The following is a 19,456-nucleotide window of genomic DNA, read 5'->3' as shown; positions in this document are numbered from 1 at the left end:
GGTGGTGGATGCAGTGGTGGTGGATGCGGTGGTGGTGGATGCGGTGGTGGTGGATGCGGTGGTGGTGGATGCGGTGGTGGTGGATGCGGTGGTGGTGGATGCGGTGGTGGTGGATGCGGTGGTGGTGGATGCGGTGGTGGATGTAGTGGTGGTGGGTGTGGTGGTGGTGGGTGTGGTGGATCTGGTGGTGGTGAATGTGGTGGTGATGGTGGATGTGGTGGTGGTGGATGTGGTGGTGGATGCGGTGGTGGTGGTGGGTGTGGTGATGGATGTAGTGGTGGTGGATGGGGTGATGGATGTAGTGGTGGTGGGTGTGGTGATGGATGTAGTGGTGGTGGGTGTGGTGATGGATGTAGTGGTGGTGGATCTGGTGGCGGTGGATGTGGAGTTGATGGTGGATGTGGTGGTGGTGGATGTGGAGTTGATGGTGGATGTGGTGGTGGTGGATGCGGTGGTGGATGTAGTGGTGGTGGGTGTGGTGGTGGTGGGTGTGGTGGTGGTGGGTGTGGTGGATCTGGTGGTGGTGGATGTGGTGGTGATGGTGGATGTGGTGGTGGTGGATGTGGTGGTGGATGCGGTGGTGGTGGTGGGTGTGGTGATGGATGTAGTGGTGGTGGATGGGGTGATGGATGTAGTGGTGGTGGGTGTGGTGATGGATGTAGTGGTGGTGGGTGTGGTGATGGATGTAGTGGTGGTGGGTGTGGTGATGGATGTAGTGGTGGTGGATCTGGTGGCGGTGGATGTGGCGGTGGATGTGGCGGTGGATGTGGCGGTGCATGTGGCGGTGCATGTGGCGGTGCATGTGGCGGTGCATGTGGCGGTGCATGTGGCGGTGCATGTGGCGGTGCATGTGGCGGTGCATGTGGCGGTGCATGTGGCGGTGCATGTGGAGGTGCATGTGGAGGTGCATGTGGCGGTGCATGTGGCGGTGCATGTGGCGGTGCATGTGGCGGTGCATGTGGCGGTGCATGTGGCGGTGCATGTGGTGGTGCATGTGGTGGTGCATGTGGAGGTGCATGTGGAGGTGCATGTGGAGGTGCATGTGGAGGTGCATGTGGAGGTGGATTTGGAGTTGATGGTGGATGTGGTGGTGGTGGATGTGGTGGTGGATGTGGTGATGGTGGATGCGGTGGTGGTGGTGGATGCGGTGGTGGTGGATGTAGTGGTGGATGTGTTGGATGTGGTGGAGGATGTGGAGTTGATGGTGGTGGTGGATGTGGTGGTGGATGTGGTGATGGTGGATGCGGTGGTGGTGGTGGATGCGGTGGTGGTGGTGGATGCGGTGGTGGTGGTGGATGCGGTGGGTGTGGTGGTGGGTGTGGTGGTGGATGTGGTGGTGGATGTGGTGTTGATGGTGGTGGTGGATGTGGTGGTGGATGCGGTGGTGGTGGATGTAGTGGTGGATGTGTTGGATGTGGTGGTGGATGTGGAGTTGATGGTGGTGGTGGTGGATGTGGTGGTGGATGTGGTGATGGTGGATGCGGTGGTGGTGGTGGATGCGGTGGATGCGGTGGTGGGTGTGGTGGTGGGTGTGGTGGTGGGTGTGGTGGTGGATGTGGTGGTGGATGTGGTGGTGGATGTGGTGGTGGATGTGGTGGTGGATGTGGTGGTGGGTGTGGTGGTGGGTGTGGTGGTGGGTGTGGTGGTGGGTGTGGTGGTGGGTGTGGTGGTGGGTGTGGTGGTGGTGGATGGGGTGATGGATGTAGTGGTGGTGGGTGTGGTGATGGATGTAGTGGTGGTGGGTGTGGTGATGGATGTAGTGGTGGTGGATCTGGTGGCGGTGGATGTGGAGTTGATGGTGGATGTGGTGGTGGTGGATGTGGAGTTGATGGTGGATGTGGTGGTGGATGTGGTGATGGTGGATGCGGTGGTGGTGGTGGATACGGTGGTGGTGGATGGGGTGGTGGATGTAGTGGTGGTGGTGGATGTAGTGGTGGTGGGTAGCGGTGGATGTGGCAGTGGATGTGGCAGTGGATGTGGCAGTGGATGTGGCGGTGGATGTGGCGGTGGATGTGGCGGTGGATGTGGCGGTGGATGTGGCGGTGGATGTGGTGGTGGATGTGGTGGTGGATGTGGTGGTGGATGTGGTGGTGGATGTGGTGGTGGATGTGGTGGTGGATGTGGTGGTGGATGTGGTGGTGGATGTAGTGGATGCGGTGGTAGTGGATGCGGTGGTGGTGGATGCGGTGGCGGTGGTGGATGTTATGTGACAGTAGCGGGGGTGGGGGGTGAACGCTGTGGTAGAGATGCTACTGCCTCCGGGAGTTGTGATAAGGCTGCCAGCTGCAAGGCCGTGGTACAGGCTCCAACCTGGCAGTGACAAGGCGCCCCCATAAGTGGCACACAGATAGCCTTGTAATCATGACTATTTTTCCATACACATTATTATAAATACTACAATTACCTGCATCCAACAGCACAGTCAAACACTGCCATCAGGAGCACTATATGGCGTAAGAACACACTAGTCAAATAACCTTTTTCTTAAGCTCATCCTGCAGGTGTAGGCTTCTAATAACAGCAGTGCACAGGTTTACACCTCACACTGTCAGTTGTAGTGGGCTCCGATCTAAAGTAGAGTTCCCGATTTCCTGAAAACCGGCGCTGGTACATCACAATGGAGGCTACCCACCAAAGGAATGAAGTTTCATATTCAAGCAGGAGAAATGAGCCTAATTTAAATTGTTCAATATTCCTTCTGGTAGACTCGATAAAAGACCCGGAGAGCCACGGAACATGTATGACTGGGGTGTATTGTTTTTCCAAGTAATACATGACCTCTTGCGTGTTAAGCTTCTGGTGTCTCTGAATGTGAGGGAGAGAGTGGGGAGGAGAGTAGGAGGAGGGGGGAGGAGAGCAGGGGCCTGGAGTGCGGCTGAGGGAAGTGACGAAATGCGACACGGCAGGCAGGGGAGGGGGCGGAGCGGGGGTGTGGGAGGAGTGCGCCTGAGGGGGCTGAGGGAAGTGACGAAATGCGAAATGCAACAACATTATTCTCCCCCAATGCTGGCTATCTAGACATGACATAATTCAATGCCCCGTTCAAACTTTTACAGAGCATGAGTGGTAACAGAGGACAATTGCACTGAAGGTATGCGCTGAAGGACAACGGTATGTGTTCCAGGAGGTTCATTGGTCTTATGCATTTCAGCTAGTCAGTCCTCCCTCTAATCACCCTGTTTTGTGGTGAAGCGAGCGCTCTAAGCCCTATGTATAATCATTATGCACTGTGAAGGTGTCAGCATTGTCAATCACACTTGTTCCTTGGTAATTGTAGTTCCTTAAACCCTCTGTACACAGGGTGTTGTGTGAGATGGTGTACACAGGGTGGGTTTTGGAGCTTTGACTATCACCACATTTACACCGTGCTTATTCCTGTAACATCTTGGTAAGCCCTTAATCAAATGGAAGCAAAGCTAATAGGTCATTTGAAAATTACCTCTTTGTCAGTGATCTTGCGTGTTAAGCTTCTGGTGTCTCTGAATGTGAGGGAGAGAGTGGGGAGGAGAGTAGGAGGAGGAGGGGGGAGGAGAGCAGGGGCCTGGAGTGCGGCTGAGGGAAGTGACGAAATGTGACACGGCAGGCAGGGGAGGGGGCGGAGCGGGGGTGTGGGAGGAGTGCGCCTGAGGGAAAATCCATGCAAGGCAGGCGGCTGGGGGCATGTGCACGCGCTTTCAAGCTCAATGTGCATGGAGCTTGAATTTCACGGGCACTGCAAGATATCGCCACGATTCCTTGCAAGTTAGTTAAAGAGTGTTTAAGCCCCCATAGTCTCGCAAGCTCGATGCGCATCGACAGGCGAGACCTAAAAATGATTTTCAAGCCATTCCAAGATGGGTACCCATGCATATGCACAGTGGCCAACTTGAATGTTTTTTGCTTAAAGTAGAAGGAAAAGCGTTACCAGATAGCCACCACTGTTGGTGAGCACTCACAGCAGCCATCCTGGAATCACATCCACCCCCCCCCCCCCAAAACAAAACCCTGGTAAAGCCAATGTGCAAAAGACTAGGCCTATTAACTTTGCCAATGCTAATTTTATTTCAGAGTATATACGTTTTTCCCTTACAGCCGGTGGCTGTAAATGAAGGCTCTCACAAACTGTGCTTATCTTTATTTTTAGTACTTTGTAAACTAGGATAGGTCCGATGAAGAGAGTTGTATGACAAGACCACCTGGTAATGCTCAATGCACCTACATGAACAGCTAATACAGAACGTTACTGAATAACTCATTTGCTTGTAACTATGCATCTCTAGCTTAATCTTTCATAAACGCACAAGTTCAATATTCTGTTTGACAATTCTATTGAACTTTTTTTTACAAATAAACCTGCATATAAGTTTCAATATTTATTAAACATTAGTTCAAGGTTCAAAAGTACTTTATTCGGTTAAAAACAGAGAATAACCATGAAAGTAGCATGTAAAATACAGTTTACAATGGGTCAGATGACCATTATTTAAAATCACAGCAAAAAAGACATATTAAAAAACATAAATACAGCATAAGAATTAGTTCATACGAAGGGTTTTACGACAGTTAAAAACCAATTTAAGAAATTCGGAGAGTGACGCTACCATAAAAACAGTTTCCATTTTTTGAAACTCTAAAAACGCTAGGCGGCATCTATGTACATTTAGATCTTTAAGAATTGGGATGATAAGTTTCCTACGATAAGAAGTATAAAATTTACAAAAAAATAAATGATGAATATCGGATTGCGGGGACACATCATCACATGGGCAAGGACATAAGTCTTTCAGCCAACAATTCATCTCCGGGAAAGATAGTAACCTAAAAACAATGTTAAGTCTGAACCGGGTTAAAAGGAAACGTTCATGGTTGGACATGTATAAAGATAAGTATGGCTGTAGTTTCACTCCAGTTATGATCGACTGGTGGGCAAGGACAGTCTTTTTTTTCACCTCCTCTAGTCGCCTTTGTTCCTTGAGATGAGCGATACACAAGTTTTTTAATCCACTTCTTGAAATGTGTGCCATAGATAATGGATCCTCAAAGTATTGAATACAGCTTAGTTCTTCAAGAAAATTTCGAACATAACATATCCATTTAAAATTATTAATATTATCGAGTGCTAGTACGTCCTTTAAAATAGCCAATTGTGTCGGTAATATACATCAAACCTAATTCAGCGTGACATATAAAAGTTGCAGTACTTTCCGGGATGGACAAAATGTGCCGTGAAAACTTATTTTCCACGGTTTGAATCAAACTGACATTTGAATAACCCCATAATCCAGAACCGTATGTAGCTACCGCTATACAGGTGGCATTGTAGATGGTTAAAATTTCCCTTATGGGTTTTTTCCCCAACTTTTTTAGGAAACACTGTAAGGCCATAACAGTTTTAGAAAACAACAGGGTTCTAGCATTAATAGCACTAGTCCATGAGCCACTTTCATGAAACAAGATGCCCAAATACGGGAAAGTAGAGGTCTGCTCTAGGGGCTTGGAATTTATGAAAATAGGCTTCAAATGCCTGTGTGTTCTTGTCCCACAATACATAAAAAATGTCTTGGAGCAGTTGATTTTCAAGTCCAAGCTAAGCATGAAACTATTAAAAGATTCAACCAAAGTTTGAAGTGCCATTGGGGTGCGTGCCATCAGTACTGCGTCGTCCGCATACAGTAGTGCAGGGACAGGTCTCCTTCCCACCATAGGCATATCCCTGCCCTCCTGCACGAGGCAATGCTCCAACCATTTATGTAAAACTAAAAATAAAAAGAGCGCTAAAACGCACCCTTGGCGTACACCACGGCCTATCCCAAAATGTCTGCTACATTCACCTTCTTTACCGTACCGTACCGTGGCAGTGGCCCCAGAATATAAATCTCTCAGAAAGCATATAATCGCTTTATCTACCCCCAGTTCAACCATTATTTCCCACAACTTATTATGGGACACACAATCAAAGGCCGACGATAAGTCGACAAAAGTGAGGTATAGGCGTTGTTTTTTAACCCTTATATACTTCTGTTGCAAAATAAATAGGTTTAACCCTTGCTCAACTGTCCCCAAACCCCTTTGAAATCCGTATTGAAAATCACTTATCACCCCATTTTCTTCTGCCCAGCATTGCAACTTAGCTAAAACTACTCTCCCAAGAATTTTTATGGAGGAATCTAATAAAGAAATCTGCCTATAACATGTGCAATTCTGCCTGTCTCCTTTCTTAAAAATCGGAACAATGATTGATGTAAACCAGGTAGGGATTAGGCCTTTTGCCAGGGCAACATTAAAAAGCTGGACCAACATTGGCCCCCATAAATCAGTATTAAGTCTTATAAAGGTCAGCTGGTATGCCATCAGGCCCGGCCGCCTTGCCCCCCTTAGTTGCCTTCAGACTTGCCAGGACTTCAGGGAGGGTCACGACCAAATCTTTTGATTCATATTTTCCAGCATTGGATCAGGGCCTGTATCGAGCGCCAGTTCAGCAGTCATGTAAAGGGTGGAGAAAAGGGCCACCCATTCATCTTCTGTAATGGCAATTTCCATGCGTGCTTTGTTATCATAAAGGAGCGGGGTATTTATAACCCTCCAAAAAGCAGCCTGATCCTTAGATTGTGACGCTGAGCAAAGTTAGTCCCAAGCCTCCCTTTTTATCACATCCTTCCTGTCTTTCAGTCATAACATTAGTTAAAATAAGATTACATAACAATTGTACATAGTGTTTAGATCACCCGCTTTTACATTTCTTCAAACTGAATCTGCATAGTTCCAAAACAAATATTAAAACTAACCAGCAACTTTTTCCTTTAGGCCATTTTACTAGTAGCCAGAGGGGGTAGGAAGTCATCTCTCACTCCAAACCATGAGTAGTTTTAAGGTCAGATTCTGTATTATTTACAATATTCCTAGTTGAATCACTCCTATTGTTCATAGTAGGTTGTAAATGAATTATAAAAAGATTCTAGTGGATAACACTGATTTGTAGTATGTCTAGGCCTCGCCGACCCCGAACCGCCTCTCCCCATCCGACCTATCCAATTCCTACCATACTAGTTCAGTCAACAGCCCCCCCCCCCCCTATTCCTACATCCCTGTCTTTCTAGGGACCAACAGAATTCCCTCCATTCCCCCCTCCCCCAGAACCCCTCCTTAACTCACCTTCATCCACTCCTGCCCTCCCTCCCAAAATAACACCAATCCACCCGCATGCATGCTTGTTAACGGCCGATCCGCTGCCTGACACGCCACTGAAATCTCCGAATTTAACCTTAGTGAATCTATTGACATTGCATTTCTCACAGAAACTTGGCTCAAGCTTCCAAAGCACGTCTGATGGTCTTTTCTTGTTCCAGTCTAATTTCCTGTAGTTTCCCCACCTCATCTTCCAGTTTGCCCGTTCTTTCCTCCACCTCTGAAACTCGACCTGCCATTTCTGCATACAGTTTATTTACTTTACGTAGTGATACCTGAATTTTTTTATTAGCATGTCTTGCCCTTCGGCCCTCAGCTCTGGCTTCACTCTGGATTTGTTTTAAAGTTGTAAACAAAAGAACAAAATTAGAGTTAGATTTAGGGCTAGATTTAGGGCTAGATTTAGGACTTAATCCCGTGGTCTCTAGATGGGGCTGCTGTGAGCCACCAGCTCCCTCATGATATAATTGCGAAGTGGCCGAATAATCTCAATCAAGCTTTTTTGCAACTCCCGATTGAGCAGGACTCAAGGAGTTCTTAGCTCTACTATGCAGTCTGTGCTTTGACTTAATTAGCCTTCGGCCAGCACACCCCTTGTGCACAGTATCTGGTTCTACTTCTGAGACTTCTAAATCTGATTCCCGACTCTTCGGGGATAATGATATTGAATCTGGATCCGTGTCCGTGTCCAGGCCTTCACTTAAAGCTGAATCAGATTCCTCCTCCTCCTACTCTTCATCATCTTCTTCGTCATCATTCCCAGTGAAAAACATTCATCGCTAGGTGAGCCCGTGACTGATGGAGCAGTATTTGGACCTTCTACCATCAAACCAGTGTCAGCTTGTATTACCTCTGCGTTTATAATATCTGCTTTTGTCACTATTTGACCCCCAGAGTTAGTTTGTAAATGTCTCGCATTCATAGTGTCTAAATCTGTACCAAAATTAGCCTTTAAACGAGAATCACTACCGCTAACTTGTTTTTCAACTTTATCACCAGAGGTCTCCCTTGAAGAGCCAAATAATTTAGTACTTAAATCTTCTGCTGGTAGAACTGGTGCGATTGTGCCAGTTGCCTTTGCAACAGTTATATCACTGCAAGTAGTGACATCGTTGCCAGGTTGAACCGCCTTGTTACCATCGGCTTCACCATTTATACCATTAAGGGGCTGGTTGAGCTCTCTACTCACAGTACTTGACTTTTGCATAGCACCCCCATCTGCAGTCGCCAGCACCCCAATAGAAGTCAAAAGCTGCTCTGTAGAGTGCCCCAGTACCTGCATATCAATAGTCGGTTGAACATCTGGATAGTCTTGTTCCCCTGCTGTCTGTCTGCTGAAATGCACTGGGAGCACTTTTAATCTCGTTACTTGAGCCCTTCACAGTTTCTCACTTCCTCTGCATCCTTCAAAGTCTCCGCGCTGATCCCTCCGTGCATCTCTCGCTCTGAAACCGACAGCTCCGCCTGTGTTTCGGCTGCCTGCGCATTGCTTCCACTCGCACTACGTGCCCCGCTTCCACTCTCACTACGTGCCCCGCTATGAATGACAGACGCATCAGCTGCTTCTGTAACATCAGGCGGGGAAGGCGGGGGGAGCGGCAGCGTCTGGATCTGAGGACAAGTCCGTATCTGTATCTGTTCCGCCGCTGCACTCACCGGCATCGGAGAGAAAGATTCAAATAAGGTAGGCTGGCGAAGAACCACTTCTCTTCCCATTCCGCCGCCTGTGTCAGCAGCCATTGTTCGATCTTTGTTCTTTTTGCTGGAACCAGCCTTCTTTTCAGCTTCTTTTTCTTTTGTCTTCTGAACACTTGGCACTTTGACTGCCTTTTCTCCTTCGACGGCTCTAGCCGCTTCTTTACGAGCTTGTGCTCTCAGCCGGGACTTTATTTATTTTATTGTATTTTTTTATAAAGTCTTATATAGCGCGAACATGACGCACGAGGGTATCAGAGCGCTTTACAATAGAAGTACGCAGTACTTCGAATCGGTTGTCTTTTAGGAAAAGTTTAAAAACTTGGTTTTTTACTCTTTAGTTATGTTATCTTGTTTGTCTGAAAGTCCTTCATCTGCTATGTTTCTTTTTATGAGCTGCCAAATCAAAGCGCCGGGACACTCCGTTGGAGTAGCCGTGCGCTATAAAAATAAAGTATAACATAACAAACAGTGGAAGAGGTAGTCAAAACAAACAAAATGTCAAATTGTCATAATAGAGCAATAGCATCTGCAGAACAAATTACATTAGACATTGTGCTATCAGCCGCACAGATCTATATCCCACGAAAAACATTAATCAGCAAACAATTGTGGAGCAACAGGGGATGTGATAAAAGACAAGCAGCCAAACACGTCCCATACTTAGATTTAGGACATGAGTTTGTTCATTAGTAGACCTTTTACTTCCTTTTTGAATACAGTAAGGGATGTGATTCCACGCACTCGGGGTGGTAGAGAGTTCCAAATCTTTGGAGCAATCCCTGAGAAAGCTCTGTAGCCTGTTCTCTTCCTCAAGGATTGGGGTTTCAGAAGTAGAGTGGTCGCACTTCGTAGTTGTCTGCAGCCTCCTGATTTTTCCAACTTTAGCACCAAGTAGCTGGGTGTATTGTTGTGAATTTCCTTGTGCGTCATGCACGCCACTTTAAGGTGTATTCTTGCTTCATAAGGCAACCAGTTCAGTGCTTTCAAGGTTGGTGAGATGTGATTGTTTCTTTTGGTTCCTGATACCAGTGTAGCCGCAGCATTCAGAGCTGCTCTCAACGGTGCAAGCCTGTATTTCGGGAGACCAGCGAGGGTGGTACTACCGTAGTCTAGTCTTGGTAGTACCAGAGCTTGACTTTGCCCCGAGGTTAGCCGCTGGCACGCCAACATCGCTGAAATCTTTCATCCTCTTTCTCTCATGGCTCCCTGTATTCCTTATGGGGTTTCTGAGGTTTTGGAGCCATAATTAGTTTCAGGCTGCTCCAGCCAAAGTAGCAGTGCTTTATAGTGTCCAGCAGTGTAGATAACCTCAGAGAAAAAAAATGAGGCGCGAGCTGTCCAAGTATAGAATGCTTCAAGCATTCCTAGCTCTCCATCGCTCTACTGCAACTTGTCAATTTCTTACCGCTTTTCAGCCTTCCTTACCCCACATCTTGAGTTTTTAGATCTGGGGTTTGCGGGAATACTAGTTTAAACGGACAAAACAAGCAATCGGAGTGTAAGTAAAGTCAGATATGATTTCCTCAGGAGAGGAGGGAAAGAGCGACCATCCCCTACGGCCTCACGGCGGCCATCTTGCCTATAATTTGGTTTCTCCTATTGATTTCTCAATGTGATTTCGAAAACAGACAGATGCAATAATATAGGATTACTTGGGGTGGAGGAGGGGAAGGAAGGTCAAGATGTGCGGGCATTTGTGGTCAAACTACTTAAGGGTGCATTTCCGGAAATGGATAAGTGGGATTGGGAAAATGAAGTGCAGCGGGCCCACAGGTTCCCACTGATACAGAAAAAGGTGGGGGGGGGGGGGGGGGGGGGGGGAAACGTCTAGCAAAACACGGGCAATCTTGGTGTGCGTAGGCAACTGTTTGTTAAGAGAGGAAATAATGAGCAAGGCAAAGCCACAGACCAAGCGTACGTATAAAGCTATATGTTTTTTTGCCCGGCCTGATTTTTGCCACGCCACCGTTGAAAGAAGGTGGCGCATGCAGCAATTAATCACTCCATTCCAAAATGCAGGGTGCGAGGTGTACCTAATGCTTCCATCACGTCTAAAAGTTGGTGTCAATGGTCAGTTCAGAGTATTCTATTCTGAGATTATGGCTCAAGAATACCTTAACTCCCTTAGAGAGAATAGGGGGCAGAATAGCCAGACTGTCACCGTGAGGCAAACAGCCCGCAAGCTGTAGTTACAAGTAGTAGGAAATAAGCGGGAAAAAGGGGATCAAAAGGGAGAAATATGGTGAGAATCTGGATTGTACAGCAGTAACGAGGATCAGCAAGGGATGTGAGAACTAAGAAGGGAGGGGGGCAACCCAGGGGCCTTGGCTGTCAGATATAGGTCAGGATTGACCTATTTGCCAGTATGGGGGGGGGACAGGGCATTCAAGGGTGGGTTGTCAGGGGAGGGGGAGGGGTACATGGCATTGCATAATAAGAAAGCACAAGGGTGGAACAGGCAGATTTAGTGTACAGAAAAACGAGTTGTTGAGAGTAGATAGTGACATGGGGTTTAAAAACAATGTGCAATGTGGTTCGGTCTCAAAATTGTTGCAGAAAAGAAAGCTTCCTGGATCTTAAAGTTAGGAAATCTATTAGAAATCTTGAATGGGTACTAGGTTAGTAACATGGAATGTCTGCGGGTTGAATGATCGCCAGAAAAGGCAAAAGGATCTCTATGGCATTAAAACAGATGAATGTAGATTTTATTTTTGTTGCAAGAAACATTATGGCTTCGCAAGGGTACCTGCTGGATCAGCTGGGATTCCATGTATTAGCATGCTCGAAGCAAGGTGCTAAAAATAGAGGGGTCGCTATACTAGCAAGAAATAAAAATGTGATTACTGGAAAAAAAATGGAAGATCAGTGGGGGAGGTGGGCACTTATTGAATGTCTCTTGGAGGGTGAATGGACCACTCTGGGGGTGGTATACGGTTCTACAGAAGAGGATACGGAGGTCTTTGATTTTTTTTAGACGTGGAACTCGCTATATGGGCTCCTCGTGTAATCATTGCTGGTGATTTTAATATTAATGGAGCAGATGGGTTAGGGGTAGTCTCTTTTGGAAGATATAAAGGTAGGAAAAAAAGGGTACATTAAGCGCTACTTAGTATGGTAACAAATAATGTGCTTGCAGATGTGTGGGGGAAAATAAGACCAAATGAGAAGGGGTTTAAATACTATTCGGCCCCACATCGAATCTGCGTAAGGCTGGATTACTTTTATATATCAAATGTATTACTTTCCAATTCAGGGATTGATAGACTCCCACGGATATTTAGTGATCATAATCCCCTTATTTTAACATGAACGTTGCCTACAGTGAGCAGAAAAGAGGATTTGGACTTTTGAAAGAGCACTCCTACATGATGATAAACACATACAGCACATGACAAAATGGATTAAAAGCTTTTTCGACATCAATAGGGGTAGCGCGGCAGTAGGGATGGTCTGGGATGACTTTAAGGCAGGGGCTCGCGGTGAGACTGAGTTTTAACACCTTTAAACGCAAGCAAGAGCAGCTCAGGAACAGAGAATTAACCAATGCAGTACTTGATGCGGAGGAAGAGCTGCATCAATGTGCACTATCAGGGGCTTCATTGGACCATGCACTCACCAAGCTTATGAAGGTTAAAATGGAGGCAGAAGAGGATATGGCAATCAAGGCAGCTAAGAGCTTTATTACAAAAAGGGAGAAAGGTCATGAATTTAGTGAGACGATAGGGCGCACATTGGCCATCCTCACAAGGCAAAAAACCGGCATCAGGAGTGGTAAGGGAAATTAGGGATATAGCGGGTAACTTGCATTCAGATCCTGATGAGATACGGGAAGTATTCAGGAAATTCTATGAGGCACTGTACGATGACAGGCAGTATAGAGATCCAGTGGAAATAAGGGACTACTTGAACGAATACCAGTCGAAAGGATGGCAGAGTAAGATGCAGAGGAGCTGGAAGATCCGCTGGATCTAGAAGAGATTAAAAAAAGCCATATTAAATCTTCCCTCAGGAAAAGCGGCTGGCCCTGACCAACTGCCAATCGAATTTTATAAGGTGTTCTGGGAGATACTAGCTGATGACATGGCCACAACAATGCAGTCGGCACAGGCAGGTGTATCTATACCAGCGTCCTGGGAAGGGGGGGGGGGGGGGGGGGGGGGGGGGACCGGAAATTGTGATACTAAAACAGGAGAAGCCTGCTACCGAGCCTGGGTCTTATAGGCCGATTACTTTAATGAACACGGACACTAAGATATATTCTAAGGCTTTGGCTTCGCCAGAATAATAGAAAATCTTGCGAGTGGTAACCAACATGGGTTCATCCCAGGAAGGGGCACCACCCACCATATACGCAAGGTTATAACTGTTTGATGCAGCAGAAGTCGCAGGGGACCCGATGGCGGTTATGTTACTAGACGCTGAGAAGGCTTTTGATCGGGTCTCCTGGGACTACTTGTGGCAGGTTTTAACTAGAGCAGGATTCAAAGAAGGATTTGTTAAAGTGATTCAGGCGCTGTACACTGCCCCAGTGGCCTCCATACGAGTCAATGCAGGCTCTACCCGTCCATTTCAAGTAAAACGAGGCAGCGGTGCCCATGCTCCCCACTTTTATTTGCAATGTATATGGACCCACTGATTCGCAGAATAGAGATCAGCGAAAGAATCACTCCGTTGAATACACACATGGGTCAATGCAAGATACTTGCATATGCCAATGATGTGGGAGTGATTACACCAAACCCCACGGAGGCTATAGGACAGGTAGAGATTGAGGCCCAGAGATTTGGTAATATTTTAGGGTATGCGTTAAATACCGCCAAGACGCAGATAATTAAAAATCGGCAGACAGATTGCTCTGATAACCGAGCGGTCCAGACAGGAATATATTTGGGAGTGACTATCACTGCTAATCTTAATACCCTAGTGGAAAAAAATACCACTCCCATAATAGCTAATGTAAAGAAGGAGCTAGATAGGCTGGATAACCTTCTTTCAATCGTGGGTCGCACTAATATTGTAAAGATGATGATACTACCCAAGTTTTTATATATCTTTAGAGCGATCCACTTCTATTCGAAGCTAAGTGGTTTAAAAGCTGTGAGCATATGATCAACAGGTTTATTTGGGTGAAGGGGAAAAACAAGGAGAGCTCTTCGATTTATGTCACTCCCTCGGGAAAGGGGAGGGTGGACGCTACAGATTTCAAACTCTACTATTGGGCAGCGGTCATACAGTATATGGCGGGTCTCCTGGGGGGAGCGGAGGTAGAAGGACAGGATGAGCTGGGTACCTTAGCCATTTATGGATTGGTCATGGGGGCAGAAGCAGAAAATCTATTCCTGAAGTTTACTGATACGAGTTATTTTAAGAGGACTAGATTTAAGACAATTCTGGCTGCACATACGGTCTGGAAAGCATTCGCTAAGAGGTTTGGCCTGGGGAAATAGAATGCCTATACAAGGATGAACGGTAACCCTACTTTCCCGAGTGAGGTATTTTCTGGCCTAGCCTTTGATGAATGGGGGAGGAAGGGAATTATGATGCTTGGCAACGTTATTGGCCCACAAGGACTGATGCAATTTCCAGAACTACAGGCGATAAATGGTCTAGAGATGAGACCATTTTTTAAATACCTACAAGTTAGAAGTTCTCATCACAAAGAGGGGGTGCTCGGCTGGGTTTGGGAAAAACCCAATTATGGAACTTATTCAAACTGGTACAGATTGCACGATTAAGAGGTTTTATTCTGAGCTGATAAAACCAACAGGAAGATTTGGAAAAATGGGCAGATAAGTGGGCAAGTAGTTTGGATATAGGGGGGGTGGGGGGGGTGGGGGGGGGACCGTTTTTCCAGTCACTAGAGTTGGGGCAGAAAATACTGTGCTCAGCATCACTCCAGGCACAACACTACAAAACTTTGTATCATTTATACTATACGCCTGCAAAAATAGCCCAATGGGGAGGGGTATCTGGCATAAATTGTTTCAGATGTGGTAGTTTAGAGGCTGATCTGGTGCACGTCTTTGCAACATGCCCCCACTTGCAAACAACTAAAAAGGATATTGAGATCTTTTTAAATATACTACTAGGGACGGAGATTGCATTAACTCCATCGATAATACTTTTAGGAGCTAATAATGATTACATGCAGATGCAAGGTAGAAGCTTTATATTTATAGCCATGGCAGTCCTGAGACTGTGCATAGCCTCGGCATGGTTAGATCCTTTACCAACCTCATACCCTGTGGTTAGCTAAACTGCTGTCAATCTATAATCTAGAAACTGCGATATATGCAAGAAAGGGGAAAAAGGGGAAAAAGCTGGGTAGGCAAATCTGGGAACCTATTACTCGATGGAAGGAGGGAAGTACTAGTTAATTGGACATCCTAAACCTACGTCACTCAAATGTCTTCTCTGTTGTATCCTTTCTATTTGCTTGACTGTTTTATTTCGGCCTGCTATTTAAACACATGTTATCTAAGAATGTAATTAAGGTAACTACACTGTATTAGATTGTACTACTTGCTGTTTAATATAATTTACAAGATAAGTGCTATGTACATGTATAAATGGGGAAAAATACTTAATAAAAATATTTTATAAAAAAAAAAAAAAAGAAACTTGGCTCAATGAACACACATTGATGCTGCTTGATCTACACATTTCTCCCCCCCCCCCCGTAAAGACGCCATCATTACCAACAATGACTTAGCCTTCCCGACTAACATTATCCCCATTGACTGGTCCGACCACCACCTCATACTGATCACCATTTCCATCACCCCCCCCCCCCCCACCTCGAAACAAATTACACCTATGAAATGGACCAGAAATCTAAAACTTAACCCGCCTGGCGAACTAGAGTTCAAACTACATGCTCAACTGCTCCGCACTACTCTCCCAAAACGCAAATGAGCTTACTGATCACTTTAATAAAGCGGTCACAGATGTCCTAGACCAATAGCCCCCTCCTAAACTTATAACTCTAAGAAACATTCCTTTCAAATCTTGATTGAACCTCGAACTTCATTCAAACTTGGATCTCCGACCTAAATGCCCTCAAATGCTCTCTCTCCTTGTCCAACTCAGTAAAATCTCTTGGTATCTCCATCGACAACAGTCTAAACCTCAATGCCCACATCAAAAATTCAGCTAAAGGAGCCCTCTTCACTCATCAAGAAAATCAAACCCTTTCTCCCAACTGAAGATTTTAAATTAGTGGTTCAATCCCTGGTCCTTTCACAAATAGATTACGGCAATGCCATCCTCACCGGAATTCCCAAGGTCCACCTAGCTCCACTCCAATCTGTACTCAACCTTGCAGCCAGGCTCATCAGCGACTGTAAACGGTTCGGCCACATTTCCCCAGCTCTCAAAACTCTAAAATGGCTGCCCATCGAAGGCAGATACACATCTGCCTCCGCATGCATCACACACAAAGTCCTACATCAAAATGCACCACCATACCTTGCCAATAAACTCTGCAAAGCGGGAAGCACACGACCCCTATGAAGCACTAACACTCTCCGCCTTGTCCCAACCCTGCTAAAAAAGAAATCCACTCAATTCCGGTCCTTCTCCGGAAATGCCCCCTACATCTGGAATGCCCTCCCCAAAGACCTATGATGCAACCCTTCCTACACCAGCTTTAAAAACTCTCTCGAAATTCACCTCCTCAATAAATATTGGGGGTCTCTACCTGCGCCTTAAACTCGCTCTTCAATATCTTATAGGTATTTCAACTCTTTTCTCAGAGTATCTATTTACAGGATATGTATAACCTCAAGCCTTACTGCTGTTTATCCTATAATGTTGTAATTTTTTGTTTTACCACATGTATCTCAGTCTTGTAAAGCACTCTGATGTTTGTTATTCTTTTATGCTGTAATTTGTCTCTTACCGTAACCATCTCTATCAGATTAAGCGCTCTGATACCTCTGGATCCAGCCAGCGCTATATAAAAACTCTAAAATGAATAAATTGGCAACATTCTTATTTAGGATTTTATATTTCATAGGTTTACATGACGGTTTAATGGAACAGCAAGTAGTGTTTACCGTTGTTGCGAGGGCTGAATCTAGTCAGGGCATTTACCGCATCACTTAATATAGCAACATATAAACCTAGTGTTTACTTAAGCTGAGAACGGTGTAGCCAAATCGTTTAAATATTTCCAGGTCACCAGGACGGTCATCATTGCCTTACTCCAAGTTACATCCATCCTGGTAACTTTTGGATTTCAGATCGCATACTTCATACAGGCCTTGATCATTTCTCAAGGCCTTTGATAAAGCTTACCTTCAGTTTGAATTACGATATCAAGGCACAACAAGCAGATTCATAATAATGGAAATTTGCAGATATAGGAACAGAAACTCCTCTACATATCTCAGGGTATGCTGTGCCCTTACTGCTCACAAGAATAATGTTGCTACTACAAAATCCCACATCATATTATCTTTCGTATTGTCTGAAATATTGTTAGTCCTGTATAGGGGGCACAGGGCAGGCACGGGCTACTGGGCCTCTACCTTGGAGGGTTGAGGTTCTTTGCCACCAACGTCCTGGGTCCTAACCTACCATGACTCAACAAACTGGGCCATAGACAACACCTCCTGCACTATACTCTGGGGAGGTCAAGCAGTCACAAGCTTTTCAGAGAGGTCCAGTGCGAGGTGCTCGAGGTGTGCACTCAAACACTCAACCTCAATGTCAGCCCAGGGCTTCTTTAAAAAAAAAAAACACAATTATATATTTTATTTTCACTCAGAATTATTGGAATTCTGTAGTATTTAGTGCAACGGAGTGAAATATATATATATTTTATTTATTTTCACTCAGTTGCACTAAATACTACAGAATTCCAATAATTCTAAGAAGTCAAAGACTCGAGACAGATTCTTTCAAGCGCTAAGACGCATCTCTCCCATGTGACACCCCGAACTATGGTGTGTCCTTGTAGTAGTCAGTATGACTCAAACTCATGGCAAGTATTGTGGCTTACCCCTTCTATCACTAGTGGTGTTTATTACAGAAAGTTGGATTAATGATCACACCCTGCCGTCATTATTTCAATACCTATGGGCTACAAATTTTGAAATGTGACAGATCGGGTCATACACGAAGCGGCACGGCCGTCATCTTTAAAGATAAATACACATGCTCCACTGAACTCAGCTCCTCCAACATAACATGAGTTCTTAGGGTTCCAAATCTCCCAATAATATAGAAGATTGCTTGGAGGACCAGAATTTTTTCAGACGCCCAGGTTACAACCCTTAATGGCCCCAACCAAATCTCTTGGCTCACTCAATTAATCCTAAACCATGACAAACATCGTGATAGGATACTAACATACACTATTAACATCTAAAGGATCCCCTCTGAACGATTGGAGAGGAATATGCAAATCATGCAGCTCAAGAAATGGATTTCTGGCCCAACAGACATTGCAGGACACTTTAGACCAACTATTCACTAATATTAAAACCATCACAATCAAAAACATGAAACCCTTACTTTGGACGGACTACGCTCAGGTTACGTTCTAGCTCTCACCACCACCAATTCGATTTCAAACTGGAATGGCATGGGGAAGCAAAAACAATGGATTTAGGCCCAGATCTCTGTACTGGGGTGAATGTATGACATTGTTCTGCATTCTGTCCATCAATTGTTGGTTTTACCTATTCAAAGAAAGCATACTGACCTACCCCTGCCCAAAGGATAGATTGGAGCAAAATAAATCTAGATTCATTCTAAAACCATTCTGTCTTTCCGCAGGTTGACCATAGGGTCCTCACCAAACAGCTATCTAGAGAAGATTAACGCTGCCATCAACTGAATAAAGGAGCCCGCTGAAAATAAATAAATCTTGGCAGAGCACACCACCAGAAATGGTACTCCCCAGAATTCAGAACAAAAAAAAAGAATAAGCAAATCTTTGGAGCAACTCTGGAGGCACTCCAAATGCATCAAAGATCGGCAGAGTTGAAGATCTACCAAAGAGATTTCAAAAAGGACTACTTTACGAAGTGTATTGAAGAAATTAGTAATTCATCCAAACAAACCTTTTAAAAATCATAAAGCAACTCACAACCAGCTTTATTACAAACCATTACCCAGTCAGCCACAAATTGTGAAGATATAGGGAAATTCTTCATTGACAAGTGTATATATATATGCTACGTTTGACACAACCTCATTTAGTCGAATTCCCATGGCAACAATTTAGCACCCCACTGAGAGAGAGAGAGCGCATAACTAGGAGATATTTACAATGACACTCACACTAGACCCGCCCCCCTTTTACTATGCTCGGGTGGCCCTACTTTTAGGCCCCTCCCTGACAAATTTGTAATCTATCCCTGGCCTCGGCAGTACACCCAGGTTCCTGAAAACAAGCTTTCATTCTTCCCTTCGCAAGGAAAAATAAAAAGATTGACATGTCGATGCCCAACTATCGCCCTATCCCCTTGCTCCCCAATGTCAGAAGTATTAGAAAGACTAATCAATGCCCAGCTCCCCACCTTTTTAGAAAACAATTTGTCACACCCTTTACAGACAGAATTTAGAACTAATAGCACAGAATCCA

At 45.4% G+C, this 19,456-nt stretch overlaps 1 protein-coding gene across 3 annotated transcripts in view; it reads right to left on the bottom strand.

Annotated features, from left to right (window-relative positions):
* Positions 1 to 19,456, bottom strand: part of CKAP2 (cytoskeleton associated protein 2) — a 223,050-nt gene that overhangs the window by 44,677 nt on the left and 158,917 nt on the right. The window lies entirely within an intron of this gene.

This window comes from Lissotriton vulgaris, chromosome 8, assembly GCF_964263255.1.
Source record: "Lissotriton vulgaris chromosome 8, aLisVul1.2, whole genome shotgun sequence".
Classification (NCBI taxonomy): Eukaryota; Metazoa; Chordata; class Amphibia; order Caudata; family Salamandridae; genus Lissotriton; species Lissotriton vulgaris.
This window is presented reverse-complemented; position numbering and strand designations above follow the sequence as displayed.